Below are 8,472 nucleotides of genomic sequence, written 5' to 3' on the forward strand. Positions count from 1 at the left end.
TATATTGCACTATATTTTCAGAAATATGAGGGTGAGAATGTCAACTTCTGGTATTCCCAAGAGTGAACATCAAAATAAGTTATTTGTATCAGAACTTTAATAAGTCCTATGTCACAAGAAGAACTTACATAGTCTTATGACATGAGAAAGTAACGGTAAAGTCCTCCTGCAGGTTCTTATCTCCAGCATTCCCAGTAAAATTAACCCTGCCCAATTTACTCCACCCTATTCTTTGACCTGAGCCCTCCAATGAGGTGTGTCCACCATAGAGGTGTGTCCCCAGAAATCTGCTCCAACCACTGATCATATTTAAGATTGTAGGGATTACAAGAAGGTATCCCCTTCACTGTTTCCAGTAATCACTACCAATGTCCTAAGGTGTGGCTTTCTATCCTTCTCCAGCTTTGGGAGCATTGGAGCTCAGAGTTTCTCCCCTGATGTTCTCTGTGTAGTAGAGTGCCAGAGATCCCAAGCTCTTGGGCAGAGTTGGCCACCTTGCAGCCTAGGACCCTGGAGGAGAATCCTGAAGCAGTAAGTAATGTCTTCAGTTAGGCTCTGTCAACCGACACTGCCAAGATCCAGACATTCCTCCTAGCCTGACAGTTTGTCTTCCCTTTAGATGACTTGTTGTCCCTTAAATAAATCCCCCAGCTGGCACAGCACAGAAGCCGGATCTGTCATCAACTCTCACTTTAGGGTATTTCCATTGATTCTACTTTCACTAATATATTTTAGGTAGATTCCTTTCTAGAACTTGGATTGGGATGGAAGAGTCTGTGAGTGATTGCTCAACATACTCAAAAACTTGATTTTTGTTGGGTTTTGTTGTTGTTGTTGTTGTGTATTTGATTGACCGATGAATAACTTTACTCCTTTATCTAATGAACTAAGTATCTCCTTTCCTACAACCTTTACAAGAGCCCTTCCCTTATCAACAGATGTGTCATTCAAAAGATTTTTCTGATTGGCTGCAGCTCCACTAGTTTGAGTTTTAATCATGTCAGATTCTATCATACCTCACATTCTCTTATCATTTATTCTTGCCTGTGCTGCCCCATTCCTGAGCTCTACTGACCCCCATCAAAGCGCCCAAGAAAGAAATGACCATAAGTGGTATTCCATTGCTAGGATTTTTCATCATTGTCCTGATAAGCCTTCAGGAATCATAGGCTATCAAATGTAAGCATAGAGAGAATCAAAACTAGGGATAATAAGCTCTGAGAGCTTTGGAGAAATGAGCTGTGGACATTTGCAAGACAATCTTTGAAGTGAAAATGAAGTGTGACAGGTATCATGTGGATCAAAATCTAAAAGTGTAATAAATTGTAGTTTGGAAGAGTTTCCTTTTCACCACAAACTGAAGTAAATCTACTTGGTTCAGAGCCGTAAAACTGAGCTGTATATTGATTAATACCATTGATTTTGAGATTAGGGATGCTAGAGGGGAAACATTTTCTAACAGGGATTAACAGATTTCCCCTCTGGGCTTTAATGTCTCTTTCTGTAAAATGAGTAAAATTAAAAATTAAAAACCTCACATAACTTTGTGAGGATTAAATGAGAAAAAAATATGAGAAGTTCTTAATATCTGTCCTGACCTGAATACATGACAGTTGTTTTTAGGTATGTGAATCCTTGGCAATTGTATGTTTCTATTGCCCAGAAAGAGCCATGTATGGGGATGGGTACCAGGGTATCTACAGGCTCATCCCTTGAAATGAAAAAAGGCAGCTAGGATACTTGTGTGTGTATGCATAGTGGCTAATGCTAAATAAATGCCCAGGTTTATCAATCTATAGTCAGACTTTAAATCCTGCTACTCATCGGCGTACCCCATTGGAGGCTGCATATTCTCCAATTTTATCTTTATTTTTATTTCATGTTGATTATTCCATTGCTATAGGTTATTCTCAGTATCAACAATAATAGAATATGACCCATAAAGACAGTCTCAACTCAAGGAGCACTAAGATGCAAGGGCACGTTGCCTGGTAGATGCAAATATAATTCACTGTGGCATGGATCCAGGGAAGTGGGTGTTCTACAACATTATAAGGTCTCAATCTTAATTCCCCAGGTAACTCAGGCCCCAGCCATAGTTTCCCTAGGTCCAGTCCTTAAATACAAGGTGTTTTCTTACCCTAAAGTGCTTGTTATAGGTCTGATGATTTACCAAGAAATTATTTACCTTGTCTCATTTAATCTTAATAGTAAATCCATGATATAAGAAAAATTATAATGAATTATAATTGGAAAACTACACATAAGTAGGTAGACTAATCTATCCAAGATCACTAGGTAAGTAAGTAAGAGAATAAGAAGGTATAAACTTCCACTCATAAAATCAATATAAGTCCTTCAGATGTAAATATAGCATGGTGACTAGAGTTAATGATATCATATTGTATTTTTGAATGCAGCTTAGAGAGTAGATCTTAAAGTTCTGATCGTAAGAAAAAAAATTGCAACTATGTGGATGTTAACTAAACTTATTCTGGTAATCATTTTGGAATATACACATACATCAAGTCATTTTATGACACACCTACAAGTCATACAAGGTTGTATGTCAATTATATCTCAATTTAAAAAAAAGAATTCAAGATTTAATTTGATTCCAGAGTTCAGAACCCAACCTTTTAAACAGTGTTTCTCTCTTCTTAGAGTTACAATGATCTGAGACATGACCTGGAATTCTGGCTTAAGTTATTTAATTCCTAGATCACGAGAATGAGAGAACATTTTTCTTTTAGGGGCTACTGGTGAAATTCTAAAGTCGGAATCATTTCTCAGCCATTAACATGGAGTCAAACAAAAGCTTCACGAGACTCTAGTTTTTCAGCCCTCATTTCCTCAAGCCACACCCTCTACACTGTCCTTTTGCTTCTCCACTCCCAGCTCTGTTGAACACGAATGTCCTTCACCCAGGCCTCATCTTCCCACTCATCCCTAATCTCCATCACTCCTCCTTTCCACTTGGCCCTCTCTTTCCACCACCCCTGCCCACATGTGTGTGTCTCACATCCTGGGCTCTTCTTCATCTCTCTCTCCTGGTTCGCACCCCAATTCACTTTCTTGTCCTTTCAGAGGATCATGTGATCATCCAGGCTGAGTTTCATCTGTCCCCTGACCAGTCAGGCGAGTTTATGTTTGACTTTGATGGTGATGAGATTTTCCACGTGGATATGGAAAAGAAGGAGAGGGTGTGGCGGTTTGAACAATTTGGACATTTTGCCAGCTTTGAGGCTCAGGGTGCATTGGCCAATATAGCTGTGGACAAAGCCAACCTGGACATCATGATAAAGCGCTCCAACCACACCCCGAACACCAATGGTACCTAGACTTGGGAGTGTAGCTTTAAGTAGATACTTCAGCTCTTTGTGTTATGTTGCTATGATTGACTTCCACTCCCAGGGGCCTATTCTTGCCACATGCAAGCCCCAAATTCTCATGCCACCAGACCAAGAACTTGATGAGTTTGTTCCTTTCTTGAGGTGCTCACATCTTGCGTCTGGCAGCTACAGTTTCTCATAAAATCATTGTCCTGAATCCATGTTGGGGGAGCCAGGAATGAGGTCCTTGGGTATCTTATACCTCAATGTTGGTTCCTGTTCACAGGGGAGGGTATCAGAGCTGGGTATCTGAGACCATGGCATAGATTCTCAGGGCACAATTTCAACTGCTTTTTCAACCTTGGTGGGAGAGAGAAGGATAGGGCTAAGCAGGGAAGGCTAATTTCTGGCATCTGTCCCCCAGTTGCTCCAGAAGTGACTGTGCTCTCACACACCCCTGTGGAACTGGGAGAGCCCAACATCCTCATCTGTTTCATCGACAAGTTCTCCCCACCAGTGATCGATGTCACGTGGCTTCAAAATGGCAAACCTGTCACCACAGGAGTGTCAGAGACAGTCTTCCTGCCCAGGGATGACCACCTTTTCCACAAGTTCCACTACCTGCCCTTCATGCCCTCAGCTGAGGATGTCTATGCCTGCAAGGTGGAGCACTGGGGTTTGGATGAGCCTCTTCTCAAGCACTGGGGTAAGAACCATCCTTCCATCTCCTTTATTTTACAGTTTCATCCTGTGATGCATGTGTCTGGTCCTTAGGAACCCTTAGTATCTGTTTCATAACTGCTTCGATTCCTTTTCCTGGTGTTCTCCCATTACCCAGATTTCCACACTTTCTAATCTGCAGTTGCCTTAATACATCATTCTGTTTTCCTCTTATTTAATTACACAATAACTATTCTTTTGACTAAGTACCCTCTATTTGGTCCTAGGTGCTGTTCTTTACCACATGCATTACTCCTGTACTTTGATTTATTTTTCCCCAGAGTATGAAGCTCCAACTCCCCTCCCAGAGACCACAGAGAATGCAGTGTGTGTTCTGAGTCTGGCTGTGGCTCTGGTGGGCATCATTGTGGGGACCGTCTTCATCATCAAGGGCGTGAACAAAGGCAATGCTGTTGAACGATAAGGGCGTCTGTGAGGCACCTGCAGGTGGGTTTGATGTGATCACAGGAAGTCTTATATGGAGTGATCATGGAAAGGAAACAAAGTGGGGGAAAGGGCAGGTGATACCTTTAAGAGAAAAGGATAAGAAAGTCATGGCTTCTGATTTAGCTTAGCTAGGATGTAATCACACATTGGTCTGGTTACATATCATATGTTATCCCAAAAGCAGACTCCAGCATCTCTTTTTATACATGTGCACCTCCACCACACCTCCATTCTTAGAAATTATCCTCAGCACCAAAGATCACTCATTCACATTAGAGTAATGAGTCCAATGATGTCAGAAAGTCCCTTCAAGATTTGAAGACTTCCTGGCTTATTTTCCCTGGAGCAGACCATCAGTTCAGAAGCATTTCCAGAGCTTCACTCTTTGGGAGTTACTGTAGATTCCCTGCATGAAATGGAAATATCTTGGAGGCCAATGCCTGGTTTTGTGCCACTAATCCGAAGAGTAGTATCAGAAGTTCTAAGGCTAAGCATTCTGTTCATTCAAGCTCACTTGGAGAGTAGTGAATAGCAGTTCATTTGGAAAAGCTGTATTTATCAGAGGTCAGATGACTATTGAGAGACCTTTCCAAAGTCAAAGGATGAAGGGAGAAGAGGAAGGAATCTGAAGGTGAGAGCACAAAATATTCAACTTAAACTCTACAATAACTCTGAGTGTCCTGCTACAAGCAATGGACTTTGTTAGAGAGAAGATCAATGAAGAAATCTCTGCTTCAATAGTTTTATAAACCCAGTAACACTCTAATCGTTCACCTCAGTGAAGACAACCATCCTTCAGCACTTCCCAGTCCTTTAGCTTCTCTAAGAGTAGTGACGCCTTCCTTGATCTCTCCAAAGTCTAACATCTAGTTATTCCCTGTCTATTTGCCCCTTCCTGTGTCTGTTTCCCCTCCATCTCCCACCATCTTTTTATTATCACCATGTAATGCCTCTGGAATAGACCCCAGAGGATCCTTTCTCTGCTGTGGAACCTTTTGAGTGTTCTGTGCAATCTCCTGTAAACTTATTGCTGGGGGTTCTTCAAACTGTGATTTTGGTTTTTCTCAATACAATAAACTATTGGATGGGTCATAGGTGAAGTTTTTGATGTCTGATTAAGTTCTTCACAGGGCCTGGGGAATACATGTGATTCTTCCATCCTGAAATGTCTGCGTGTTGAATGTGTCGTATAAGCTCTTTAAATCACCAGGAATATCCTGGCTCATCAGAGAGCGGTCTCATTCAGAGGATTTGCAAGCAATCCACTTGCTATGGGCCAGTCCTCATCTGGCAAACCCTAGAGCAGCACTTGTTTGTTGGGAGATCTCTACTTAGCTGCAGGTTTGTAACCTGGTTTTGGTTCTTGATCCTCCATATCAATGAAATATTTGGATCTTAAGTAGAATGAATCTGAAAGCCTAGGGTTTGGCCCCTAATAAGGGGTGAGACAGATGGTGAGGAGGAAATGGAGGTGGAGTGGGGAGCAGAATAAAGGAGTATCTAGATACATTACAGAATTTATACATCAACATCACCCATTCCAGACTTAATGAGGAATGAGATTGGACACTGAGGATTGACATTACCCATTTCATTGACATCTGCTTGGATATCTGTTTCATTACCAGGAGAATAGCCTGCCTTATTCTTGGAGGCATCTTGTTTTTGGAGATGTGTTCACCTGTGTAAAGGTGGAGGAAATATGGCTTAAAGTGGGTGCAAAGAATGTTTGAGGCACAGTGAGTTATTGCTCATTTATCTTTGAAACTATGACTTGATATTTATTTCTAAAATGCTTAACAGAACTTACCCCAAATCATAGAGGTTAATTACCCATGATGGGACTTCCCTGGTTGTGCAGTGATAAAGAATCTGCCTGCCAATGCAGGTGACATGGGTTTGAGCCCTGGGCCAGGAAGATCGCATATGCCGCAGAGCAACTAAGCCTGTGCACCACAATTACTGAGCCTGCACTCTAGAACCCACGAGCCACAACTACTGAGCCCATGTGCCATAACTACTGAAGCCCATGTGCCTAGAGTCCATGCTCTGCAATAAGAGAAACAACTGTAATGAGAAGCCACACAGCGCAGCAATGAAGAGTAGCCCCTGCTCTCCGTAAATAGAGAAAGCCCGCACACAGCAACAAAGACCCAATACAGCCTAAATTAATTAACACATTAGTTAAAAATTAAAAAGCTTAAAAAATTACAAGGAAAAAAATTACCCACGATGGTGTGGTAGACAGACTGGCAAATGAGTGCTATTGAAACAAATTAGATTTGGGCTTCATCTTGACTCTATTATTTGCTAGCCATATATTCACTGGTGTCTTATTTAACTCAAATTAGCCTGATTCCTCGTATAAAAACACCAATGTTAATGTTTATTACATGAGTTGTTATGAGAATTAAAATAAAAATTCAAGCAAAGCAATTAGGTACATTGCTTAGTAATAACAAAGTTGCAAAAACTATAATTCCATTAGTTTTCCTGAAAATTTTTACAGCCTTATGATAAAAATCTAAGAGAAGCAAAATAAGACAAGCACAAACCAAGGCAGCATGACCTTGAAAGAGAGCAAAATATGTCACCCCAAAATATGCCTTTTGGCATAAGAATTATTCTGAGCTGATAAAGTGGTTTTAGATAATAGAATTGCTTTAGATTACTTGTTGGCTGAACAAGGAGGAGTCTGTGCCATAGCAAATACCTCCTGCTGGACCTGGTTCAATACCCTTGTTACTGCAGAGACACAAATACAAGTAAATAAGTAACAAGCCACTTGTCTAGAACAGATTGATGCCTCTTAAGTACATTTTTTTATTTATTTGGTACAAAATGGTTTGGTTCATAGGAGCCCTGGCTAAAATGCGTGTTTCAGTCTCTTGGTACTATCTTCCTGATAGTCATCATTTTAATCTCCCCAGTGAGCTTTGTTCCATCAAGCTTCTTAAATAAGCACCCATAGCCACCAACAGTACATCAGATGGTCTCACTTGGATAAACAAAACAAGATGAGCAGAAGATGGATAGCAAAAACCTTCCACAAACCTGCTATATAACCTGTAAGCTTCACAGTGAGATAACTTAACCCTGAGGGTAATAGAGAGTAGTGCTAATATTTGGTCATCCTCTCAATCCTGAGAAAAAAAGAACAAAACTGGCGATATAACTGACCAGACTTCAGCCTATACTATAAAGCTACAGTAATCAAAACAGCATAGTATTAGCACAAAAACAGAAACATAGATCAATGGAACAAAATAGAGCCCAGAAATAAACCCCCACACCTATAGTCAATTAATCTATGACAAAGAAGGCAAGCATACACAATGGAGAAAAGACAGTCTCTTCAATAAGTGGTGCTGGGAAAACTGGACAGCTACATGTAAAAGAATGAGATTAGGACATTTCCTCACATCATGTACAAAAATAAGCTCAAAATGGTTAAAGATTTAAATCTAAGATCTGAAACCATAAAACTCCTGGAGAAGAACATAGGCTGAACAATCTTTGCTATAAATTACAGCAATATTTTTTCAGGTCTCTCTCCTATGGCAAGATAAATAAAAGCAAAAATAAACAAATGGGGCCTAATTAAAGTTCAAAGCTTTTGCACACTAAAGGAAACTGTTGACCAAATGAAAAGACAACCTACTGAATGGGAGAAAATATTTGCAAATGATATGACCAACAAGGGGTTAATAACCAAAATATATAAAAAGCTCATACAACCCAATATCAAAAAACAACCCAATCAAAAAATGGGCAGAAGCCCTGAATAGACATTTTTACAAAAAAAGGACGTACAAATGGTTAACAGGCACATGAAAAGAGGCTCAACATTGCTAATTATTAGAGAAATGCAAATCAAAACAATGAGATATCACCTCACACCTGTCAGAATGGCTATCATCAAAATGTCTGCAAGTAACAAATGTTAGTGATGATGTGGAGAAAAGGGAACCCT

At 40.3% G+C, this 8,472-nt stretch overlaps 1 pseudogene; it reads left to right on the top strand.

The window, feature by feature from the left end:
• Positions 1-1,085: 1,085 nt before the first annotated feature.
• Positions 1,086-4,476, top strand: LOC130831456 (HLA class II histocompatibility antigen, DR alpha chain-like; annotated as a pseudogene).
• Positions 4,477-8,472: the final 3,996 nt, after the last annotated feature.

The sequence above is a fragment of the Hippopotamus amphibius genome, chromosome 11 (genome assembly GCF_030028045.1).
Source record: "Hippopotamus amphibius kiboko isolate mHipAmp2 chromosome 11, mHipAmp2.hap2, whole genome shotgun sequence".
In the NCBI taxonomy this organism is placed as follows: domain Eukaryota; kingdom Metazoa; phylum Chordata; class Mammalia; order Artiodactyla; family Hippopotamidae; genus Hippopotamus; species Hippopotamus amphibius.